The sequence below is a fragment of the Choloepus didactylus genome, chromosome 12, assembly GCF_015220235.1.
Source record: "Choloepus didactylus isolate mChoDid1 chromosome 12, mChoDid1.pri, whole genome shotgun sequence".
NCBI classification, from domain to species: Eukaryota; Metazoa; Chordata; class Mammalia; order Pilosa; family Megalonychidae; genus Choloepus; species Choloepus didactylus.
Genome location: NC_051318.1, coordinates 14782481 through 14809242, shown reverse-complemented (window position 1 = coordinate 14809242; position 26762 = coordinate 14782481).

Genomic DNA, 26762 nt, shown 5'->3' with positions numbered 1-26762 from the left:
CACGCAGGAGCTGAGAGAGAGGAGCTGAAACGCAACCTAGGAGCAAGCAGACACCAGCCACGTGCCTTCTGAGCTAACAGAGGTTTTCCAGACACCATTGGCCATCCTTCAGTGAAGGTATCCGAATGTTGATGTGTTACCTTGGACACTTTATGGCCTTCAGACTGTAACTTTGTAACCAAATAAACCCCCTTTATAAAAGCCAACCCATTTCCGATATTTCGCTTAACAGCAGCATTAGCAAACTGGAACACCAGGAGAAGCCGGTTTGGGAAAGGTATATGCTGGTTTCCTTCTCTTTCCAGCATGGATATAGGCTTCCAGTGGATTCTGCAGCACTTGCCTTGGGCTGATAACCAACAGCCTCAAAGTCAAACTTTGGGAGTTAATTAAAAAAAAAAAAGGCAGAATCTAGTTTTCTGACCTCTCATCCTGTTGCCAGCTTGCCTCTGAGACATTGGCAGGGTCTGGGGGGTGTCACCTGCTGGTGAGGACAGAAATGTACCTCCCCATAAGCTCACAAGTGCAATGTGGCTTCCAGGGTCGATGGGTTCCCCTTCCCTGCTTGTTTGAGCAAAAGCAAGGGAGTTACAAGGGCAAGCCCTCACCTTATTACTACCTCGGTTAAACATTTCGCTTTAGACTGATTTCCTGAAGCTCACCCCCAATTAAACAACACCCCATTGTACAACTAACAGGTCCGTTTCCACAGATGCGGGAGCACTGAGGCCTGGGAAGGAAAGGCTGCCAATATTTCAGTGTGAAGCAAATTCCTAGAGATTTCACAGAAAGGCCTTGCGATCACACACAGATCTTACTCTCTGGGATGTCTCGAAACACACCAGCTATTCACAGCTCGGCGTACATTAGGGAGCTCGTGGGCGCGTGGTACCTGAATAAGCCTCTTTCTTCTCTCCCTCCCTGCAAAAACAGGAAGCCCTAGAAGAAAGTGTTTTCCCCATTAATAACGTGCATGCAATTTCTTGTAGATGGTGTGCACAACACTATTCTTTAATTACTTTAATTATTCCAAGCAGTCAGTTCTCCGTGGGGCCGAGGCAGTGCTTCCTGCAGCCTTCTGCCGTTCCCATCGAATGGAGTTGCCTTATTAGCTTGTGACTCGCTGTATTTTCACTGAACGTCATGGCTCCAATCCTCTAATTTTATACCTCGAAGGCAAGAGGTAGGGACACTCCCTTGCATATTTCTGCTTCTCCTCACTCTTCCTTCTGAGGCAAAAACGAAGCCCAAGGAAGTCAAGGAAGAATTCCTGGCCCTTACAGACACCACGGAAAGTAGCCCTGGCTGCACTTAGACAAGAGAAAAGAGAGGAGGAAGGCTCGGGGCAGGGGGATTTGAGAATTAGGAGGGGAATGAAGGCAAAAGAAGGAAGAGGGAAGGAAGGAGAGATCCCGCTGTCTGGTAGGTTCCAAACCAAGGTGCAGCCCAGATTTGCAAAGGACTCCATCTCCCTTTCCCATTCTTCCCAGTTAAACACACTCTGGTGGAACCAGGTACTGGCAGCAGGGGTGCATTAGGAAATATTTTAGCTTGCTCCAGCAGTAATCCCAAAGCAACTCCAAATTCGTACACACACTACAGAAAATCATTGTCCTTGGTGTGCAGATACACCTTTGAGACAACTCTACTCACCTTCCCTTCCAACCAGATTATGACTCAGCCTTTCCTCTGTAGAAATTCTGGAGGTTTCTAAACAGGGGGCTGATGAGAACTGATACATACATTTAAAAAATATTACCTGGCTGCTTTGTGGACATTGGATTTGGGGGACAAAGGTGGAATCCAGGAGACCAGTTGGGAGGCTATTTCAGCAATCCAAGGAGAGCCAATGGTGGTTTGAACAATGGTGGCAAGAGAGATGGTGAGAGGAGGTGACCTCTGCTAATGGAGTGAGTTCTTAGACCTCACTGCTAGAGATGCTTCTTTCTAAGTCAACATTAGACATGATGTTGCTAAAACCACTTACAAAGCTGCATGCGACATCTAAGATCATGACTATGATGGAGCTACTTTTGCATTTAATAATTAATAGTCAAAGCTATTTATTGAGCATATGCTCAGTAAAGGAAAATAAGAAACAAATTATATGTGAGTAGCTTATAAAATCCAGAACTGAAAATTCTGCTTTTGGAGATAGTCGTGAGACTGGCTATGACAAGTGCCATTAGAGAAGTACAGTACAAAACAGAGGACTTCAGAGGTTCCAAAGAGGGAAAATCACCCCCAGCCGCAGTGACCTGGGGAGTGGGGCAGGGCCCCACTGTGGAGCAGGCCCAGCTGTGCCGAAGCACCGAGGACAGATGGGATCTTGGTGAGCAGAGAAGGGGAGGGGTCTGCTGGGGATTGAATCACGTCCCTCACAAAACACACGCTCAAGTCCTAACCCTTGTTCCTGGGGGTGAGAATTTATTTGCAAATAGGACCACTGAAGATGTTACTATCAGTTAATGTGTGACCCAACTGAATGAGAGTGGGCCTTAAGCTAACATGGCCGATGTCCTTATAAAATAAAGGAAATCAGACAGAGAAGGAGAAGCCAGAGAATGAAGCAGATTACCATGTGTCAGAGGCAGAGATGCAAAAAGAACCCCAAGGATCACTACCAATCCACTACCAATTCCAGGAGAAGGCATGGCCTTGCCAATACCTTGGTTTTGACTTCTATTTTCAAAAACCACTGGAACATAGATTCCTGTTGTGAAGCCACCCAGTGTGTGGTATTTGCCTGAGCAGCCCTGGCAAATGAAAACAGGATTTCTAGGCTCAGCAATGACATTTGCAGAGGGCTAGGATAGTATAGTGTGCCCAAAGGTTGTGAGTGGTGGTTTGGGCCAGAGGGTAAGATTCACACAGAGTAGTTACTGGAAGAGAAAGTAGTTTTAGATAAGTTTAAAGAAGGTGGTAAATGCTAAACTAAAGGGTTTATTCTGTGGCTCTGGGAAATATTGAAGGTTTTTGAGTAGGAGAGTACTGGAGCTTAAGAGAGAGATTGTTGCCTGTTTGCAGGTGGATTGAAGGGGGCAAATCTGGGACATGGAGAACAGTCACAGGTTTGGCACTGGACAAAGAGATGGCCCAGGCTAGAAAAGCACAACGTCATAATCTGGTTGAACGGAGGCGCAAGGGGAAGGGGGAAAGGGAACCACAGGATGCTGAGGTTTAATGACCAGGGGAGTCCAGAGTGGCTGCTTGGGTCTAACTGAATTCCAGGTGCATCCGGTTTATTAGGGTGGGGTTACCCAGCAGGCAGTTGGAAACGCATAACCAGCACCCAGGAAGGCTGGGGTTGGGATGCCTCTGAGCCTTCTACTTAGAGATACAAGTCAAAGATCAGGAGTGGATGAAACTGCCAAGAGAGGAGAATGCAGAACGTAGAGAGGAAGGCAAGAGAGAGTGGAAGAATAAACTTGGAGAAAACACACATTTAAGGAGCACAAATGGGAAGAAGCAAGCATAGAAATTATCAAAAGATTTGGTTGATATCTGCTCTGTAGACTTTTAGTTTGTTTGGAACTTGAGACCACCCTGGCATCACAGCTGACTTGCTAATGTTCCAAAGACCTCCTTGTTCCCTTGTTTGGGTATTCTGTTTCTACTTCCTTGGATACCACAAGGCCCAAGAAACTGACTTTCTTGTTGCTGAGAAAGATCTTTGGCAAAATTTCTGTCATAGAATATGGTCCACAATCTTTTTAGTCTCCAAGTTTTTCATCAGACCATAGTCCTGCATTTGCAGTCTTCCAGAACTCTATAAATAGTATTTTTGTCTTCCTGGCAACATATCTCAAAGATATCGAACATTGTTAGAACCCTGGTTTAGTGGACCTTTTTGTACATTTTGGCTGGTGAAAGTGCATTTCCTTTCATTAAATGCTACTTTGAGGGATTATGTCATGCTGTATGTATGTACATTAAGAAAAATAACAAGACCATTACCAGTAAATAATCCAATCATGGATACTTTGTATACAAAACACACTTTCTCTAGTCTTCAGGCCTTGCTTCCCCTGCAGAACAGGGTGGTGGAACACGCAGAGAGAAGCACTGGCTTCAGTGGTGTGTGTGAATGGTTCAGGATGCAGAGCAGCGCCGGCTTCACGGACGTGCACCCAGGGCCCGTGCTGAGCTAACGCTCTGCTGTTGCCTCTTGAAATTCTTAATGATTTTTGAAAAAGGAGCCCTGTATTTTTCTTTTGTCCTAAGCCCTGCAAATTATGTGGCCCGTCCTGCTGCAGAGCTCAACACAGGCCCAAGAAATAACAGAAGAGGTCAGTGGGGTCTCTCCTGGAAATAATATTTTAAATAGCCCTGTAGGTCAAAACAAGTAGAGACTGTGGGGTGTAATCACATTAGCTTTCCCCATAATCGTTCACATGGAGGTCAGCGCTGGGAAAGGGCAGGGAGCTCGGCAGACAGCTTCGCAAGTTCTACCTTTGAGGTTGGCCGCCTCGGCAACAGCTGCTCTCCCTGCATGGCTCGAGTTTAGCTGCAAAAAATCTCATTTGGAGCCACCTAATTACGCTAATGAAGTCAGATCGTTTTAATCTGCGCTTGGTCCAGCCCTATGTCTAACCCAGAATAATTTGATCAGTTTGACTTTGTGGCATATGTGAGGTTTTTTCTGCTTTGGGAGCCAGACCACATCTTCATATGCTTTGTAAAAGCACTTGGAGGAGGAACTGATTTTCCTTAACCAAACTGAATGTTTGAAATGACATATGGTTATATTGCCTTTAAAATGAATCAATCATTTGCAAAGTTTGAGTGACTACCACAAACAAGCCATACGCAAGTCCCTTATTCCTGAAAGAGCCTAGCTGATCCTCATTTTTTTCTTGTTTTAGAGAATGCTTATGAAGAATAAAGGCAGCCATAACCCACGGATGTCTCCTGAAACTGGCTGAGGTCAGGGAAGTGCAGATTAAGTTGCTTATTTTCCTTTGGCTATATATTCTGAAAATTAGGATAACACAGAGAAAATTCACTAATTAACCTTTAAACTGTATCAAATTATTTCCCTGAGACACATACATCTTCATAATGTAGAAAAAGTCTACAAAAGCTAGAGATGGAAGAGCTTATTCCCTTTAATCCTTCCCTCTTCCTACCAATCAAGATGTTCTATTCAAAATATCTCCACCTTCTTTTCAAATAGCTGAAGTGAAGTCACTCTTTAAAATTGATCTGTTTACTGAATCTTTTAACCACCAATTCAGATGTTAGGCTGTTTTCAAGCCCACTCTTAATAGGGCTTGGTTTCCCTCTTGTAATTTAATTTCCAAACATTCTCAGAAAATACAGAACCATTTACAAATAGCCCCGTTGTTTAGTAGCAATAACAACACCTAGCATTTATTGGGTGCTTATTATTTGCCAGGCACTATGCTACGTGCTTTGCATGTATTAACATTTAACCATCCCACACTCATGAGAGGTGAACTTCCAATTTTATAAATGAGGATGTCATGGCACAAACTTGTTAAGCCCCTTTCCTGGAGTACCCAGTTGGCAGGTGGAGGGTGAGAACCTGAACCCAGGCTGTTTGTTTCCAGAGTTCCAGGAATAGGTCAATTATTTTTATGTAGGAAAAAAAATCTGTCTTACAGCCTCACTAGCTCAGCTAGTTTAAATGCAAGTTTCCATGTCAGGGGGCTACTGAGAATCTGTGGATGCTTCACAATCTATCTCCACTATCCGAGGAGGAAACGCCACAAACAATTATCGAGCACAGATTCACTTTGCGCCAGCTCTGGCCACTTGTTCAGGGCATACAAAGACCAGAAAAACACAGACCCTGCCCTCAGAGAACATATGAAAATTTTACAAATCCCTGTATTAGTAGAGTGACCAACCACTCCTGTTTTCCTGGTTTTAAGGGCATTCCTGGGGTAAGGGGCTTTCAATTTTAAACTAGGAGAGCCCCTGTCCAACTGGGATGAATCAGTCAGCCTACTCATAGGAAAGTAAGTAGCATCACTGCGTGTTTTGAACGAGAACACAGGCATTCCTGTTTGTGAGCCCTCTGGTGAATAAGCACAAGGCTTTTGTTCACCCTTTTTTGTACGTAGAATAAGTCCCCTAGGTAAGCAATATGCTCAAGACTCACACCTTGAATATCATGAGTCCCTGAGGACTCCAAGGTGAACAAGGACCTACTCAGGGAGAGGCAAGCTCAGAGGAAGACCTTCCGGAAGCCCCATGGATGGGGGGTGAGAAGAAACATGTAGAGGGACCTGCCCGTGAGGGTGCTCTGGGGTTGGAAATGATGGCTCTGGGAGCACCACTTGCCTCTTCTCCCCACTCTATGGACACCCCTCAACCCCACCAACATCCCATGATTTTCCCCAATGATACTTGACTCTTTTAACAGCAGACTCGGCTACAACTCCACTCCCTGCCCCCTCTTCCTCCTGGTGACCCCATCAGCATCATGCCAAGGGTCTTGGGCCCTCTCCCCATAGTCATGCTCACTTCTTCGGCAGGTGGACAAAGCTCCATAGAGTGGACATACTGGAGGGAGCATACTTTCTCCCAAGAGATGCTGCAGTCTCTCTCCAGGGAAGCCTTGAGCACTTGGGTGGGAGACAGTACATTGGACAGCGCTGGACAGTGTTCCTGAAGCCCTGTGAAGGAATTCAGGGGAACTAGAAAGAAAAGTGAGACACAACAGCTCAGCTTTTCTATGTGTGTTGATACGTGTTGTTGAACAGTCCCTTGTTTATAATCCTTTAGGCGTGTTTTCAGTCCCCATGACAATGCCTATGAGGTGGCCAAAATGTAGAATGAGACTCATTGTCAACCACAGATGTACTGATGGAGGCTGGGATGGGGCTTGGTAAAGGAGAGGGATGCATCAGTGGGGCTCGCAACAAGGGGTGCTCTGTGCGCTGTTTACTGAGACGGCCATGGAGGTCCAGATGGTGAGCCTTGCACTCAAGGTCTGAAAACCCTCCGCAGAGAATATTCCAGGGAGAGAAGAGGAGAAAGCAGTTGATGTTGGAGAGATGAAGCGGGTTTGACTTCAGAGAGAGACAGAGCACTTCACTTTTGTCTGGGTCATTTGCTGGGCCAAGAACAAGTACTTGCCATTGTGCGGGCAACACATAGCAGGGCCTCCGGGAGACAACAGATGCCAAATCGTGTTATTACTTAAACCAATTTAAGATTTATATTAGCTGGGTTTCAATATATTGCTAGTATCTTGGTTTTTTTTTTAATTTCTACTTTAATTTTGAGGTTGAAATGGGAACAGTTGTGAACACAAGCATGAAATTAATTTCCCTATCATCCCACGGTAAGAATATGACATCAATATCAGAGCTCACAATGGAGCTCACTATTTGACTCAATTAAAACTTGAGAGTCAGGCTCTCTGTTAAATCCTGCAGAAGGGTGAATCTCCTAGTCAAATAAGCATCACGTTTAGCTTTATTTTCCCTATTCACTGTCTGTATTCATGGCTGAGTGGCAAGCTTCACAGAGTAAGGGTCTGATTTGTCTGGAGCCACAGTGCCTAGCAAGCTTATGGGAGCTGCTCAGTAAATTCCTGCTGAATGGATGAACATATGAATGACCATACTTCAATGAGGCAGGACCCCTGCCCTTAAATTGTGCAATCTGGTAAAGGAAGCAAATCTGATTGTAAAGAGTCATATGAGGCAGACTGAACCGATTGACAGGTAGAGGTACATTCATTCATTTGTTCAATCAACAAATACTGAGAGCCCTAAAGGTAAGGTGCTGGGGTGGAGCATCCTACTAGTGCGAAGGTCAGTCATCCAGAGAACCAGGTGGTACCACACTCCGGGACCAACTGAGGACGATGTCCAGGAGCTCATTAGTGACAGAAGCTTCTGCTGTGGGATTCTGCAAAGCTTTGTTTCACAGAACGTCACTTGGGGTTCCTAAAAGTAGGCACCACCTTGAACAGCCTTGCAGCCAGGGAAACAATATGAAAAGATGGAGTGGGGTGGGGTCTGCTTTGTTCTGCCCTTCGCCCCCGGGGGCCCAGTCTGAGGACAGGATTGCGGCATCCTGCGGTAGATTAACTATGACCACTGATTCTCCACCAAGAATTCAGTGTCCCCACCGGTCCCAAACAGGAGGCTCCTCTTCCTTTCCTTTCCCTGCCCAAAAGCATCATGTGCTCATTCTTCCAAAAGGCCGGTTGCTAACCCCGTAACTCGGGGGGCAGTAGTAAGAGAGCTGTGTTGAATGTGTGTGTGATTACTGCAATTACTACCAACGATAGCCCACGATTCAGGACGCCTGACAGGCCCTCTCACAGCGACCTTCTGTCGTGCAGCGTGGGCCCGTGAGCAGAGCTGTCAGCGGCACCTCCCGCCAGCCCCGGTCTGCCCCTGGTCTGCCCCTTCTGGCCCTCCTTTCTGAATCCTCCATCCTGTGGGTGACTCTCCTGCACCCCAGGCCTTCGCAGGGCCCCAGCCTCTGCTCTGGGTTTCAGGGATAACAGTAATCATGATGACCACTGCTGCTTGGTGGACATTTACTAGAAAATGAACTTCCTGCAGATACTTTTCTTCCTTCTCATCACAGCCTTTTGAGGTAGATACTGCTATTCCCATTTTACAAATGAGGAGAACGGAGGCTTGCAATGTTAAGTTACTTGCCCAGAAGCAGACAGTGAGTTAGAGCACATCCCATGACCATTCTCATCACGTTCAGAAAATTAAAGTCTTTGGGTCATTTTTAGTCACAGCCTCATTTCTGGAATTAAAAATGTCCAATTCCACATAATGTTTGAACCTCATTTAAAGTTAAAAGCCTCTCCACGCAAATTTTGTCTCTAAATACCAGTTGCCACTAGAAGGAACAAGAGCTCCTTGGGGACATGATTGATGCCAGTTTGGGGCAGTAAATGTACCAGGTGAGCCTAAGACATGGAGCCTGAAAGCCAGGGAACCATGAAAGACTACCGTGGATTTTCAGAACGACAGACCACAATGTGAAGCGACACCTGGCCAAAGATGAGCCAATCTGAGAATCAAAAAGAACTCTGACTGCAATCAAATACATAAAAAATCCATGACTTCAAAACAATACTAAGACAAACAAAACCCCAAATTACTGACTACTTTGGAGGTTGCTAGGCACAGTGGATTGAGTGGCGGCCCCCAAAAGATATGGCCACATCCCAGAACCTCTGAATGGGCCTTATTTGGAAAAAAAAATCGGGGTGGGGATGGGGGTGGGGGTCTTTGCAGATGGAATTAAAGATCTCAAGATGAGATCACTTGGGATCATCCCGGTGCGTTCTATATCCAATGGCAAGAGCCCTTAAAAGACACCCGGAGGAGAGATGCAGACGGGGAGGAGGAGGTCACGTGACCCCAGAGGCAGTACGTGGGGCGAACCAGCCCCCAGCCGCCGAGCGCCAGCCGCGACTAGGCACGGATGGAGACCCGGAAGGAGACCCGGATGGAGACCCGGAAGGAGACCCGATGGAGACCCGGAAGGAGGCCCCACAGGCTCCGGGGGCGCGGCCCTGCAGACACCTTGGGTTTCACACTTCCGGCCTGAGAACCGGGAGACGGTCAGTCTCTTTACTTTTAAGCCACTAAGGTTGAGGTAATTTGTTCCGCAGTGACAGGAAACTCATCCATTAGGAGGCCTATGCGGTTATTCTGGAAATTAATAGATAAAAGGAAAGAATCAAGCATCTGTTCTGCCTTTCCTATGGAGACTGGGTTTCAGAGTGAATTGATAATTGATGGGGGAAATTTTTTCTTCATAGAAGAACCCAGCTAATTAATGCTGAAAGAATTATATGGTTGGAAAACAAAATTTTGCAACCCTCCAAAGAAATGGTGGAACTCTTTCTTTTTCCTCATCAGGGGAAATGTTAAAACCTGAGCGACTTGTCAAGTAAATGCAATGTGAGGGCTTTGTTTGGATTGTGATTCGAATAAATCAACTGAAAAATTCATTTTTGAGTCAAGGGGTGGCGATTGGACATGGACTGCACGTTAGCTATTAGACATTATGGGGATAGTGTTAGTTTAGTTGGCTGTGATAATAGCATTGCAGTTGTGTTTTTAAATATGTCCTTATCTTTCAGAGACACACTGAAGTCTTTTCCGGCTAAGTGATCCAATATCTAGAATTTGCTTTAAAATACTCCAAGAAAAAAAAAAGGTTGGGAAGAGTAGATAAAGTATAAAAGGCAGAATAATTGTTGAAAGTAGGGGATGTGTAAATGGAGGTTCACTATATTATTCTATTTTTATGTACATTTGAAATTTTCCAGAATAATCTTTTAAAATTTTTAAATAAAGTTAAAACTTCTCTCCTCCCTCCCCAGCCCTGTTCTTCTTCAGGCTGGAAGGCCACAGGGGGAGAGGGGGCTTTGTCAGCAATTCCTCTATTTCCCCAGGAGCCCCCTGCCTTACCTTGTCCCTGCTTCCATCCACCTGATGATCTTCCTGCCCCTCCTTGGGCAGGGGATGGGAGGAGAGGTAAGGGGCAGTGTATTAATCAGGGTTTGCCAGAGAAACAGAATCAAGAAATGTAAATATCAAGAGATTTATTATGGAAATTGGCTCCTGCAACCAGGGGGATTGGCAATTCCAAATTCCATAGTGCAGGCGACAATTCGGAAATTACAATGAAAGTGAAGTTGAATTCCCCAGGAGAAGCTGGCTGGGTGAAATAGAGGCAGGGAGTCTTCTTTTTTTACTTACAAAATCCTCAGGTCTGGTTTTAAGGCCTCTAAGTGACTGGATGAGGAGACTCCTCACATAGCTAAGGGCAGTCACCTTTGTTGATTGTAGATGCAATCAGCCATAGATGCAATCAACTGACTGTACATGCTAATCCATCTATAAAATGTGCTCACGGTAACAATCAGTCCAGTGCTTGCTTGACCAAACATCTGGATGCCATACCTAGCCAAGTTGACTCATGAAATTAACCATCACAGGTAGATAATGTCTCACTCAACAGGTGCCATTCAGATATAATGTTTTTCTTTTCTGGACCTGGCAGGTGTTCAAAGCCGAGTCTTTTCTTTGGGAGGAGCGAATTTTATTGTTTTGGGAGACCTCTCCTTTGTTGGGGATCGCTCACCCGCAGTTCCCTTAGTGTGGGCAATGCCCCCTCTGGCTGGGGCAGGCCTCTTGCTCTCTCCCCTCCATCCAGCCCCACAGGTTCCTGATTTCCAGTAGTTCACCTGCCCATCCCCCACCCCAGCCTCTCTCTCTTGCCATCCCAGTGTCTTGACGTAACATTTTGGATGAAGTCCCTTTTAAGATGGCTCCAGGCTGGTTCCTTCTTCCTGTAGCCCACAAATGATGCAAGCCCAGTTCCCCAGCAACAGGATAGAGGGCATTTCTTGACCTCAGGGAATTTTCATTTATTTCCTTTCCAAGTCTCATGAAAGTTACAAATAGTTACCCTTGACTGAGTTAGTATTTAGGGTGGATAAAACAGAAGATCCTAACATTTCCTGGAGGCAGGGAGCTGGGCTAGTGCTATTTCTTGGCTAAGAGCTATGAAAAAAAGAACCCGTTCCATCCCCCCCATCCATTCTTCCTCTATGCCTTGAATTCAACAGGCTTCCCCAGACTAAGTCCATCACTATGGGCCTCTCTGAGAAGGTGCTGAGGTATACTGCATCAGTCGGGGATTTTGGCAGCAAGTGACATTAGATCTAAGAGTAGCTTAAGCAATAGGGGTTTATTTCACATAATAAAAGGTATAGAGGTAGGAAGCTGCATGTTTAGACAGTGGTCTGATGATATCAGGGCTTGGTCCAACTTCTCTGCTTTCTTTTGATTTTCTCCTGATGGTCACAAGATGGCTGCCACAGTTCCAAGCACCACATCATTTCACAATAATATGCAAAGGCAGGCAGGAAGGGACAAATTCTCTTCGTGTATCTCCATTTTTAACAGAATGGAAAATCTTGCCCAAATTCTATAACAAGCTTTCCTTTGCCTCTCATTGGCTTGAATAGAGTCACACGCCCCCACTCCCACCTTGTCCCAATCCAATCATTAGCAAAAGGGAATAGGATTTTCAAGATTGGTTTAGACTAATCATGTTTTATCCTCTACGCTGCTTCCATCTTCCCTCAGCCAGACAATCCCGGAACAACGTTGGGATTGTCTCCCACAGGTGCTAAAGAAGAACACCACCTATTTCTACTTTATGATTCTGCCTAGGCCAAGTCATCAGAGGATGTTCATCAGTCCTCACTTGGGAACTGAGCTGAGCTCTCCAGTTTGAAAAGGCTTGTTCCTGCTGATGCTCTTTGGAAGTCCCTGGAAAGGCTGCATCAAAGAGCAGAAAACCCAAGATGTGATCCCCCAGGCTGGCTGGTGCTGGTGCTGGCTGAGCAGGCCCCACCCTCTTCATCTGGCCAGGAAAACCAAGTGCCCCGGCCCCTCTGCTGGGCGATACTGCCAGCCTGCCTCCACTTTTGCTGCTTTTCCCAGCTGGAAGCCAGGCCTTTGTTCAGCTACAGGAGGGAAACGCTGATAAGGACGCACAAAGCCCCGAAGAAATAACATAAATTTAGCAGCATTTGGGATTTGTGCAAGAGAGAGCAGGAATGGGAAGAGGGCTGGGAAATGGTGTTAGCCAGGGTTCTCCAGAGAAACAGGACAGACAGGAGATATATATATTTATGTAAATATTTAGAGATTTATTATAGGAAATGGCTCGCCCACTTTGGGGGATTGGCAAGTCTGAATTCCGAATTCTAAAGGGCAGGCTGCAAGCTGGGAACTCCAATGAAGGAGACAGTGAATTCCCCAGGAGAGGCTGGCTGAGATGGAAATTATTCCTTCTGCCTGTTGAAATAAGGCCTTCAACTGATGATGATGAGACTTCTCTCATTGCTGAAGGCCATCGCCTTTGTTGATTGTAGATATAACCAGCCACGGATGCAATCAACTGACTAATGATTTAAATCTGCTAAAAACCCTCATAGTAGCAATCAGGCCAGTGCTTGCTTGACCAAACAAGTGACATCCTAACCTAGCAAAATTGACACGTGAAATTAACCGTCACAGAAGTAATGTGAAAATAAGCCAAAAGCAAGTGTGAAGGATATTTGAGCTCTTCCTTCCCTCATGGCAGATGCAGCTGCTACTACAACCATGTAAACATCAGTCTAGATGGAAGCGAGAAGGGGGAGGTGAAGAAGAGGGAACAGAAGCACGAGGGAGGAGAAAAGAGTTTGCAGATTTTGCTGAGAGATTGTCCTTCTATTCCTGTTTTCTACTGGTTTCTGGTTTCTGCTGAACACTTAAGCAGGTTATAGTGTGCCTTGTTTTAATCAGTTTGAAGATCCATGCTCTGGGATTGGGGTTAATTTAATTTTCACCACTGTAACAGGCTAATCATATTCTCCCTCTTAGAGAACTTGAACATGAAATACAGAGAACAGAACGTAGTGGAAGCAAAATGAAAGACAGAAGGCAGGCAGCCAGGCCAGGAGGCCGCAGGAGCCTAAGAACACAATACAGTGAGTAACAGGGGCTAAAGGAATCGCTGGAAAAAAGTCATTCTGGGGTAGACTTGAGTACTGACATCAGAGAAGGAGAGGAGAGGACCATGTGGATTTGAGATGGAAGGAAGATCTACCAGCAGGAGGTGGGCGATGCTGTTGCAGAGCTGCTTTACCTGCAGAATGAGGAAGCCAGCCTCCCACTCTGCCCTCCCGAAGCCTCCTGGCCATGTGTTGAGAACCTCGTTTCTCAGTTCCTCATATATTCCTTCAGTAAATCCTGCTCACTTAGAGGAAGCAGGTGAGCACCTGTCGCTAACACAGGTGATCTTGTTAACACAGTCGTTCCGCATTTACTGTTAAAGTTTCTTCAATTTATTACTTCTGTTGATCCCAAATCAATAATAATATTTTTCTGATAGTGAAATGTGTGCCACTTTTCTCTTCATGAATGACATCATTGTTTGGGTTTGGGCGTGGACCGGTTTGTGCCTGTATGATCAAAACGTGCATTCATTCATTAGTTCATTCATTCGTCGAACATCTTTTTAATACATAGTAAGTGCCAGATTATAAGGTTTCAAAGAGACATAGATGGCATCTGGTAAAGGGTATAGATACGCTAACAAATATGCACATTAAAGCATTAAAGCGTTACAGTGCTATCCTGGATATTTCATGCCTTAGAAAAGAGCAAGGAAGAACTGCAACTGAAAACAAGGGAACTAGGGAGGAAGAGAGAGATTAAAATGACTTTCACTGCCCCAAGGGAAGAAGGAAGGTGAAAGAAATGCAAGACCATCTGTTTCCTGTGGGGATGGAAGACAGAGAGCCAAGTGGTCATCAGGTGTGCACTGGGGCCCTCTAGGCCAGGGGACAGGGCCGTCCCTCAGTGTACTTGGTCCTGTCCAGGCAGGCAGCCTGTCCTCTGGGGACAATTTGAAACTCTCCTGCCAAGCACCCATCTCTTCAGAGCCACTCCTCAGACCTGACCTTCCATTATCTGGAGGCCCACTCGAGGCCCGGAGTGAGAAGCCCCCTCTTTATGCTCATGGTGGAGCCAGATGATTCCCGAAGCAGTTCATGGCACAAGTGGCAGGGACAACAGCTACCCTCCAGACAATGATAGGTCTGCATATTTGGCTTTTAAAATTGAAAAATAATAAAGTGTGTGAGGCCAGGTGTGACTGTAATGCTGCAAATGATTTATCCAAAAGAGCCATCAAGATGTGTGAGCTCCTGTGTGCCAGGGTTCAGGTGTATTCCAAAGGAAGGAAATGTGACTTGTATGTTAGATGCCAACTTTCCCTAGGATTAATCACTGAGCTCGAGCATTTGCTGGTGACATTTTGGATTTTTAGGGAGAAGGATCTGGAGGAACTAATTGGCTGGCTGATTCAAGGCCAAAATCAAAGGGCTGGATGCAGAGCCCAACTGAACTTCACTTAAGTGATTATTTTTTAGGAAGTGGCATCATTCATTAGTCCAATAATTCACCTGTTCTCTTGGAATCCTTCAAACCTGGACATGAGAGATAGGTTTTAGGCACACTTTTTAAAGGAGCCAAGAATGATTTTTCTTACTTATTGCAATAATTGGACTTTAGGTTCAAAAAATACTATTTAATTAGATGCTTGTATTTACTATCTAGTCGTCATTATCCTCTGGACTCTCACATGCTCCAGGTGCTCAAAGATGATGACAAAACACTGTTATATTTTGGGAAGAGATTTTATTACACACATACCTCAACAACCCAGTTCTTGGAACAAGTGAGAGCAATTATCCCCAGCTCGCACTACTCATGAAGAAATACAGGCCCAAGATGGAAAATTCTTGGCAAGCAACCAAGCCTAGGATCTTTCAATTCACAAGCGAAGGGCCTTCAAAGAAATTAGCCCATTAATATGAACAAAACTAAACTAAAAAGTAAAGCATTTGAAAAAGCCTTTCTCCATGAAGTTTTTTGACTTTTCACCTGATAAAATTCTTACCATTCTGGCTGTGTTAATCTGCCCTCAGTGAGATACACTGCATAGCTTTGTTCATTTCCTTCCAGAAAGTAACATGCACATGGTTGGGGTTTGAATCTTGTCTGCCATCAAAGACATGTTCAATTCCTAACCCCAGTCCTGTGGGTGTAAACCCATTTGTAACTGGGACCCTTAAGATGTTGTTTGTTAAGGTGTGGACTTCTTTGTGAAAAGGATCTTCGAAGATCCTATTTAGATGACACCAAATGGAATCAGGGTGGACCATAATCCCTGAGACTGGCGTCTGTATGAGCAGAGAAGACTCAGGCATTATCAGTCAGTAGAAACCAGAAGTGAGAGGACACCAGAGAATGGGGCATGTCGGCATGTGACAGAGGCAGAGATGTGAGCCAAGGACCCCAGGGACTGTGGCCAGCCAGCACCAGAATGCTACGGACTCTGGGAGAAAGCATGGCTTATGGAGAACTTGATTTTGGATTTCCAGCCTCCAAAACCATGAGATAATAAATTCTAGTTTTTAAGCCAACAAGTTTATGGTATTTGCCAGAGCAGCCCTGGCAAGCCAAGACAGGAGGAGAGGGGTGATTCATGAGGCGAAATTGGCTGCGTCTTATCTTCCTTTGTATCTTACATATTGATACCATGGACACTTCTTTCCACCAGACAAGACCAGCTTTTGGCCTACAGGGACAAAAATCTCCATTTGTGCTCCCTGGAAGTTCTCCTTGAATGGCCGTGAGTGCTGCCACATAAGTCTTGAGCCAAAGCCATATACATCCTGGGAAGGGAAGGGCTTCCAAGTATCTGGCTAACAACAACAACAAAAACCCATAGCCCACAAAACAGATGAGCTGTTGCTTTAAAAATAACTCTCAGATCTCCTCTAGTTAGAACTATCGCTCCATCACTACCTGCTGTGCCTGGCACAGTGCTTGACAGGCAGGAGGGACGTGGTAAATAATCGCTGAATGAAAGAATCACTCTGCATCTATCACTAGACTCTGAGATAATCCCTCAAGACAGGGATTGTGTCACATTCATTTCTGTATCTTCTGTGTGTGTAACTCAGAAAGGCCTGGATGGATGAATGGATGGATGGATGGATGGATGGATGGATGGAGGTTCTTCCACTGGCTTGAAAGACACCATGCCTAGTGGTTCCAGACTTTTTCTGTAATCCAAAATCATTGCAACATGCAGTAACTGCAGTTGATGAAGAATTGCATGTGAGGAGAATAACATCTTCCCCAATTCACTGATCCATCAGTAAATCCTTTATTGCAGAAAGTCATGAATTTTTACCCTCAGTGAAGATAATGCCTTAAGGAAATGTTTCCTTTCACTGCTGCAGATGGGCAGTTCATCCCAGCTGGGTTTAGAAATTTGGCGGTGTATGCAGGCTGCATCTGAGGCCAGAGTTCACCAACAGGTGATTGTCCTAGCCCCTTCAGCTGCACCTAAGCCTGCTCTGAGGGAGACCACCTGAGTAGGCAGCTGGAGTCTCCATTGAGGGCCTCATCTGCAGGAATAGGGGATTGTGTGGGAAGGGCTGAGCTTCCAGACCCAGAGTGGGCAGCAGGAGCCCCACACGGCCACACCAAGCAGCATCTTCTCTGCTTCCACTTCTCAAGGGGGACAGGTTGGGAATGAAGTCCTCGCCTGCCTAAAGCCTTCCAGTAACTTCCTGTTTTCCTTAGGATGATCAAGTCTAGAGTCCTTCACCGGGTCTGCATGTTCTGCTGCTACAGCCCTTGGCCATCGGTCCCACCCCACCTCCCGCCTGTCCCTTTGTCCCCTTCATCCCCTGACTCCAGCCTCCTGGCCCTTGAGAGCATTCCCTGCCTCAGAGCACACCACTTCCCCACTTCCCACGCCAGGGAAACTCCTACTCACCATTGGGGCTCAGCTGAAAGTTCTCCAAGAAATCTCTCAGCCACCTGTGAAGTTGCCCTACTAAATACTCTCATGGCACTGGGTGCCTTCTGAGCATGTCTTACACTTGGGGGTAAATGGGCATTTGGGTATTTGGGTAACCCTCTCTTTAGACTGTAGACTTTACAAGGGAGAACCTCATGTGGCTTGTTGGTTGGTATCCCCACTAACTAGCTTCCTAGCTGCACAGAGCAGACACTCGATAAATACTTGTGGATGGAAGGAAGGAAGGGCGGGGAGGGAGAAAGGGCAGGAAGGAGGGAGGAAGGGAAGGGAAGGTCCTTCTCTTCTCCATGTTGATTAAAGGTGTAACAAGGGGGGGCAGGGAAGGAATGAATGATAAATAGCCTTCAATGGGTGGCTCATTTCATCACACCCTATGCCCTACCATTCTAGGAATTTTTCCCACAAAATTATATTGTTTTACAACCATCTTAATTGCTTTTTCATATTTGCTCTACTAAAGATGAATGTTGTGAAAGTCTCTTTACCAGAAAAGCTCCCTGGTGGGAACGGCATTAAATGTGAAGCCTCTGAAAGAAGGCATTTCTGTAAAAATAAACAATGCACACTGGCTGAGGTAAAATAATGACATGGGTTCTCTGACAAGAGACTGAACACCAGGCCAGCTGAGGCCTGTTGGTTCCTGGGCTTTTGTTGCGTGGTCACACCCCAGGTGGACTGGCCCCGGGCATCTTGTGAACTTCCTGGTTCTGTGTAGAAGATCATGGCCATAAAGCCGTAATTTCTATCCACTGGTCCTCACCATGTGCCAGGCACTCAGAGAGGCAGGGTGAGGATGAGGTAAGAGCTCCCCTTCTGACTGGAACTCCTTACACCCTGGTTTCCTCACTGATAAAGCAAGGATAATATTAGGACCTGTCTCAAGAGGGGTTAAGAGGGCCAAATGACAAGATGCATGCAAAGTGTTTAGCACAGAGCAAGCCTGCAAGATGAATTAACTATTGACACTGTTAAACAAATCATCTTCATACACCCTAACTTTGTGTGTGTGCGTGCATGCGCAGGTATGTGGTTTTTACTATTGAGATGAAATTCACGACATACAGTTTACCATTTTAAAGTGTGCCGTTCATTGCATGTTCTGCATTCACAATGCTGGGTCATCACTACATTTCCCCTGTTCCCTAACTTTCTCATCATGTCCAGAACATCCCCTACTCATTAAGTGTCCCTCTCCAGTCCCCCCTCCTCCAATCCCTGGCAACCACCAATCTTGTTCTCTTTGGATTTACCTACTCTGAATATTTCATATAAATGGAATCATACAATATTTGTCCTTTGGTGTCTGGCTTCTTTCACTTCGCATCATCATGTCTTCGAGGTTCACCCACTGCTGTTGCACATATCAGAACTTCATTCCTTCTCATAGCTGAATAATATTCCATTGTACAGATGGACCACCCTTTATTTTGCCATTCATCTGATGGTGGACATTAGTTGTTTCCACTTTGGGACTCTTGTGATAAGTTTCTATGAAGATGTGTGTACAAGTTTCTATTTGGACATATGTTTTTATTTCTCTTGGATATTGTGTGTCCTTATTTATTTATGATCCTCCTTGTACAGAGGAGAAGAATGAAGTTCAGGGGACGAGTTAAACACACACACACACACACACACACACACACACACACACACACACACACTCTCTTGCTAAAAGCTGCCCTGATAATGTCTGAGTCAGGATTCCCAGTCACACTGATTGGTCCATAACGTCCATGTTCTTGATCAATGTGCTATGATCTGAAGAGGGGAGAGAAAACAGCCCCGGCTCTATATTCCCATGTAAGTATTTCCTTAGCCCATTTAGAAACCAGAATGTAAAATGCCAGAACTAGCAGCCACTCAGCCAACATCTCCCACAACCAGGCTATGTTTTCCTCCATCTGGAAGTGGATCCCAGACAGGGTGGCAGGGATGGAGTTTTAGCACCAGCTCTCACTGCTGCATGATTTGGGGAACATCAGTGAGCCTTTCTGAGCCTCAGATTCCCTAACTGTTAAATGGGAATAATATGCTATGTTATACATGATTTATGGGATTGTAGTGAAGAGTGAATGCAGTGGTAAATGGTAAGAGTCCTTGTAAATTTTGAGGCATGATGCAAGCAAAGTCTTTGGGGTTTTGTTTTGTCTACAGGTCACTCTGGGGTAGTGGAAGAAGTTTCTGCATTTCAGCAATGTTTCTGTCACTTACCACCCCAGGCCACTAGTTCAAATCCACATCCTCTCTCAGTCTCTGTTTCCTTGACTGCATAACAAGCGTGAGCATGCCAGCCTCCCTGGATTATAGGGAGGGTTACAAGGGAATGTTGTGACGTAACTATGTAAACAAACCATAACGCTCTACCCCAATGTGAGGAGCTTTTATTTCCTCTTTGGAGATGGCTTTCTATTTTTCTGCCTCACTTGACACTGTAAGTCGCTTCATTGTGTACCCCCCAAGGCAAAAGAGAAAATTGGACCTACGCAAGAGTCTGATTTTATTTGCAAATGTTATTTCAGACTTCACTTTGTCTGTGCATAAAACTGATGCCGACGAACAAGATTAGCATCCAGAGTCCCTTTTCCACTGTCACTGCTCCATGATCATGCCTCGGGTTTCCTACTGCCCTGGCACCGTGTGATGGCAAGCAGAGGTCTGATTTCATGAGAACAACCTCAGAGAGAAAATATATTGCTAATAAAATATTTCTGGAAAAGTGATTCTGCAAGCTTTGATATAAAATAACATTTATGAAGTAGTCTAGGCTTTTGGTTCAAAGTGAAACATGAAGGTCATAAATATATCCTCTGACTCATTAGCAAGCAATGGTTCTCATGTCACATAAATAGGTCTGTCACTGCGGCCTCTATTCATGCCATTATTCTGGGATTATCATGAAACCAACAGCGAGTCGTTGGGTGGGAGTAATGATTAAAGATGAAATTTATTACTGGGAAGTACAGAAGTCCATCTATACCGCCAGTGCTTAAAGAAATGCTGGGTCTGTGAAAACATGGAAAATGGTCTTAGGATCCCCCCCACCTCCACCCCCACTGTGGCTGTGGCAGAACATGAACTCTCTACTTGGAAAGTGTGGCATGTGCCACAGGGTCCCAGATTTACCCCTTGCCCCAGGTAAACAGAGGAAATGGCCTCTTCATTTCTCTGCCTGAGCTGGTCACCATCAGGACCCTGTGTATGGGAGGGAAGGGGGGTGGGAACTAAATGTCCCAGGAGTCCGTAAACTCCATCTGACATAATGATTTAGGCATTACCTTTAGGTACATGGCCAGTTTCTTAAAATAAAATGCTGAGTCTCTCAGATATTTTTTTCCCTTTTCTCCGAGGTAGTGAATGAGAGGTCGGGGTGGCTGGTGATGGCAGGTGCTGCTGGAATCTCATCTCCCTGGGGTCCTTTGGAGGCCCAGAGGGGTGGACAGGGGCAAAGCCCAGGTTTGGCATTGCTGAAGAGTGACCAGATATCCTAGTACTCCAGGGCTGCTATAACAAAGGACACAGATTAGTTGGCTCAAACACAGAAATTCTTTGTCTCCTGGCCCTGGAGGCTGGAAGTCCAAAATTGAGGTGGCAGAGGAGCCAGGCTTCTTCCTAGAAGGGAGGATCTGTTCCACGCCTCTTTCCTGGCAGCTGGCGGTTGCCAGCAATCATGGCATTCCTTGGCTTGTTGTGGCAGAACCCCACACGTCTGCCTTCTCTCTCTTTGTCTCTCTGTGTCCGTACTTCCTCTCCTTGTAAGGACACCGAGTCATATTGGATCAAGGATCCAGTTTGGGCTCATCTTAATTAATAGCTTCTTCAAAGACCCTGTTTCCCAATAAGTTCATATCCACAGGGCCAGGAGTTAGGACTGGAACCTGACTTTGGGGGGACACAATTCAATCCATATCACTGGCCCCATCCGGGTTTCTGAGGAAGGAGACTGTGTTGACAAGTTCCCTGGGAGCCTTCGATCCTGTCGCTGGTGTCGGGGTTCTGCGATCCGTGGGTGTCTCACTAGGGTACGGGGCCCGTCGGGCCGGTGGTGGACCCCCCTCTCCCAAAGGGGCAGCTGGGCCGCGGCCTCACGCCCTGTCAGATGTGATGACATTTGGCAACGGGGATACTTAAAAATGTACCTCCCAAGACAATGGTTTTCCAGCTCTAAGGCAATGGGAAGATTAACATTTTAACAGACGACATCTGTGGTATGTGGGTCATCAAGCAGGCTAGTGCCCTGAATGTGGAGGAGCAAAGGGTGTTGGGGGAGCCCTATCCCACATTGCAGTTGCAGCTCCTTCCACCTAGAGAGATGAACAACCAATTGGCCATCATCGGGACACTCGACTGCAAAGATCCCAGAGATCAGCTCTTGCGTAAAGCTTTCCTGACTATCCCCACCCCCCCCCCACCCCGCAGCCTTCGGCCCCCTCCTCCTCCTCTCTGCCCCCACAGCGCGTGGCTCATTCTTCTATCACATGCCCGTGCGCACCTCAACTCACTGCGGTGTCGTTCACTCTGCCTGCTCCTTCTTTTTAAATGTGAAAATATGTTGAAATCATGAATGTCTTTTGAGCAAAGCATCCTTCTGGGGTCGGAGGGAAGGAGTCCCGCTCCTCCCGCTGTCCCCGCGTCCGGGAAACCAGCAGGGCTCCCGGAACCGATCAAGTGCCCCCATGTGGCCGTGCTCCCCAGACACCCTCACCCCGGCTCTTCGGGTTATCTGCGTGACAGTACTACCCCCAAAACTTGGCTGCTTGAAAGAACCTCTTTATTTTGCTCGCAGCTCGGGAAGGGCAGGGCTGGCCTCGGGGCCTCCGGGGTGGGGGGAGCTGGAGGAGCCGGTTCCAAGGTGGCCGCCGCACTCGCCGTCTGCCGCCTCGGGCACTGGCCGCTCTCCCCCTCTGCATGCTGCCTCGTCCTCCGAGGCCGCTCTCTGTGTTGGAGCGTCTCCAGCATAGTGGTCTCAAGGCAGATGGCCACCTTACGTGGCGGCTGGCTTCCCACAGAGCCACAGTCCAGGAGCGGGCATTCCAGGCGGCTCAGGCAGAAGCTGCAAAGCCTCTCTGGCCTAGAGCTGGAAGTCCAGAAAGTCATTTTGGCCACATTCTGTTGTTCAAGCAAGTCACTAAGGCCAGCTCAGATTCAAGGGGAAGGAAGGTACGGACTCCACTCTCAAAGGGGAGATGGCGTGTCTACAAAGGGACGTAAGTAATTGAAGGCAGCCGTCTTGGAGATGAGCTACTTCAGCTGCTGTCCTTGGTTTTGCAGCTCTCAAAACAGGCCAACCCTAGGGCCATATTCTCTCTGATTTACGTTCAAAACTTCAAAATAATTTTATAATTTTTTCCTAATATACACCCTTGCTTGCTTCTTCAAAAATTTTTTATTATGGTAAGATATACATAACATAAAATTTGTCATTTTAACCATTTTTAAGTGTACAATTCAGTGGTATTACATTCACAAATGTGCCAGCATTACCACTACCTATTTCCGAAAACTTTTCCATCACCTCAGACAGAAACTCTGTACCCATTAAGCAATAACTTCCCTTTCCCCTCCCCATAGCCCCTGGTATCTAATCTATTTTCCATCTCTTGTGAAATTTGTTCTTTTAGGTATTTCATATAAGTAAGATCAAATAATATTGTCATTTTGTGTCTGGCTTATTTCACTCAATATGATGTCTTCAGGGTTCATCCACATTGTCACATGTATCAGAATTTCATTCCTTTTTATGGCTGAATAATACTCCATTGTGTGTACATGCCACATTTTGTTTATTTGTTCATCTGTTGATGGGCCTTTGGGTTTTTTCCATCTTCTGGCTATTGTGAATAATGCTGCTATGAGCACTGGTATACAAGTATCTGTTTGAATTCCTGCTTTCAGTTCTTTTGTGTATATATCTAGAAGCGGAATTGCTGTGTGAAATGATTTTACAGTTTTTAAAGTAGATGTCTCTCCAACCTGAAAAAGCCCCAATAGCCAAAGCTGGAAAAATTTAAGCAACAAAACAGATAATGTAGTATTGTACTAGAACCCAAACATAATATAACATAAATATTCATGGTTCTATGTAGATGTAATAAATGACTGAACAAATAAATAAGTGGAGAAGAGACAAATCTCTCTTCAGAAGAATTCCAAATAATTTATGTACATACTCCCCCCTCAAGGAGGTGGAGCTTAATTTCCCACCCTTGTAGTGTGGGCTGTGCTTAGTGACTTGCTTCCAAAGAGTAGAGTATGGAAAAGAGGAAAAAGTGAATTCACAGTGGAGAAAGAGGGCAAGCACTATCTCAACCAGATGATGGGTTTAACGTTAGCAGTTATTATGTTGATAGGATGTCCCTTTGATATAATGTGATGGGAAAGGTGCTTCACTTCTGGGGTCTTCCCCCAAACCCACAACCCCAAGCTAACCATTAGGAAAGCATCAGACAAATCCCAATTGAGGGACATTCTGCAAAATACCTGACCGTTCCTCCTCAAACTATCAAGGTCACCAGAAACAAGGAAAATCTGAGAGGCTGTCTCAGAGGAGGCTAGGGAGTCATGAAGATTAAATGTAATGTGGAATCCTGGATGGGACCTTGAAAAAGAAAAGGGACATCAGGGAAAAACTAAGGCAATTGAATGAAGTGTGGAGTTTAGTGAATGATAATGTGCCAATGTTGACTGCCTAGTTGTGACAACTGTGCCATAGTAACATAAGATGTTAACAGTGGGGGAAACTGGGTATGGCTTATGCAGAACTCTCTGTGCCATCTTTATAAGACTTCTGTAAATCTAAAACTATTCCAAAATAATGTTTATCTAAAAAAAATTAGATGAATCTAAGCTAAAACAATATTAAATCATTTATGTAAGACTGAGGAATATGAAACTAAGGGAGAAAAATCTAAGCTTAACAACACCTGTGTATTATTCCTTAAAACAGCAATTAAGTTGACACAAATGGAACCAAAAGCAGATAAGACTTAAACAAATTACAATTACCTCTTTGGATTTGGGAATTGGGAATTTGAAATGATCAGTGTCAGTACCTAGAGTAGTTAATTAGAAAAGATTAACTGGACTATGATCCTATTTAAATTTTGAGTTTCAGATTTTGCTTCTTTTTTTTTTTCTGGGTAATCCCGCTTGAACACATCCCTGAACTATAAATTGCATTTGCAGTGGCAGCAAGGAAATTTGAATCAGATGTTTTCCTCTGGTGCCAGGACTATGTTCATGGAAAGATGATAAATCAATACTGAGGCCTCTGATTGGCATTCCTGCTGCCCAATGAAACTTACCCCACCACCAGGGGCTGGCCATTCCTCGGTTATGGGAGCCTAAAGGGGATTTAGGGCCTTAGCCCTTTAGCTCCAAATGTGCTGATGAAGATGCTGCTGCCGATGCTATAGAGAGCAGCCGGATTTTCCCACAGCTCTCTCTCAGTGGAGATGGTCCCTGGAAGCTCATCTGGCCATGGCAACAGGGCTGTCTGCTTCCAATTATGCTGCCACGTGAGTGGCAGCTCAGTAGGAAACCCAGATCGGCACAATGAAGCTCCCGCTCTTCAAGGCAGACTCGGTAAAAGGCAGAGCCCTTTCCCAGGCCTTCTGGGGAAAGGGGGCAGCCAGGCCAAGAGTGCTGTCAAAGTGTCCCTTATTTCCTGCACCCCACTGTGTGATTTCCCATTGCTGTTTTGTTCAATAAACAAGCATTCACACATGACGACTGGTAATATCGTGGTTTTGCTAGTGTGTTTGATTTTGTCTCCCTAGGAAAGGACTCCTGACAAGGACAAAGTTTCCATTTATCACATTCTGGGCAGGGAGAAGGTTATCTGTGTGGTGAAGGGTTTGACTTTCATTTCAAAGGCACTGGGAAGTCCTTGGAAGGAGCAGCATTCCCCCTGGGATTGGGAGGAGGGGGAGCTTATTGGCTTTACCCTCACCCCCATAAATTTTAATGACATGGTAGAAAACTAGGATCAAAAGAAACAATTTCCCCAAATCTTGGTTTCCTGGATTTTCCCTATATGCAGCTATTTTCACAGGATCCCACCTTTGTATGGAATTAAGTTTAATTTGGGAAGGGGGTTGTGGAACTCTGGACTACCAGGCAACATTTATTCGTTCAATCAATTAATACATTTTTATTTGGCACTATAAGGCACTGTGACGGCCACTAGGAAGAGTGATGAACCAGACTCAGTCCCTGTTCTCAGGATGGTTCCATCCCATTGGTGGAGGGAGGCGGTAAATGAGATCTGGCTGGAAAGAGCGTTTCCAATGGCCTGACAACAAACTTTCATCTGGCTTTGATAAGTTTGATAAACTCACCCCAAGTTAAAGAATGAAACCCAATTTTCTCTGTTTCGCAGCCTTCCTCAGTCATCCTTAAATTGTGTATGATTTAAGAACGACTGTTTCTTTTGACATTAATGAATATACCAAGATCAGCAGCCACCCACTCCAGTGCCTGGGAAGATGAGACACTGACAAAGTTGAATTTGGTAACTGCCCACTAACTTTCTGTATCCTTTCTAGTCCCTTCAGAATTAAGAATCTCTCATTATTTCTCCTCATTCCATCCCCTCAGGACAGAATCTAAAATTTATGCACACTGAGATTTAAGGAACTGATGAAGCTTAACGTGTATTTTAATGGGAGTAACATTCTTTTTTTTTTTTTTTTTTTGCTTAAGCTACACTGAGTTTCATGGTAAATGGTTACGAAATGTTGAATAAATGAATAACTCAATATACTTAAGCAAGAAGGAAGGAAGGAAGGAAAGAAGGAAGGAAGGAGGGAGGGAAGGAAGGAAGAAGGGAAGGAAGGAAGATGAGAGAGAGAGGGAGAGAGAAGGGAAGGGGAGGGGAGGGGAGGGAGAAAAATAGAAAGGAGAATAAAATGTATGTCTGACAAAAGGGGGATTAGGGTTAGGTAGACGGAACAATAACAGTCAGTGACTCCAAATAAGATCATTAAAACAAACAACCAAAAACAAAGAAAGGACATTGTAATAGCAAAAATGTAGACATGGCATACTCTCAGAAACAAGGAACATCTGTCCCAAGAGAAGACGGTAACAACCTCTCCCAACACATGTAGTCTACACTGTCCTTGCTTGACTGGCAAATGTTGTCAAGGTCTGGGACCAGCAGAGACCGAAGAGAACTCTACTGACAGAGTCCCTCTCTAAGTAGGTAGGATAGAAAGTGTCCTGTGGAAGCAAGAGAATTTTGCATACTGGGCCGTGTGGCCCTTTGCTTTGCCTGGAGCCTCTGTTCTGCAGGGTCTGCTACTATAAAAGCTCAGGACTGCTAAACGCATCATCTC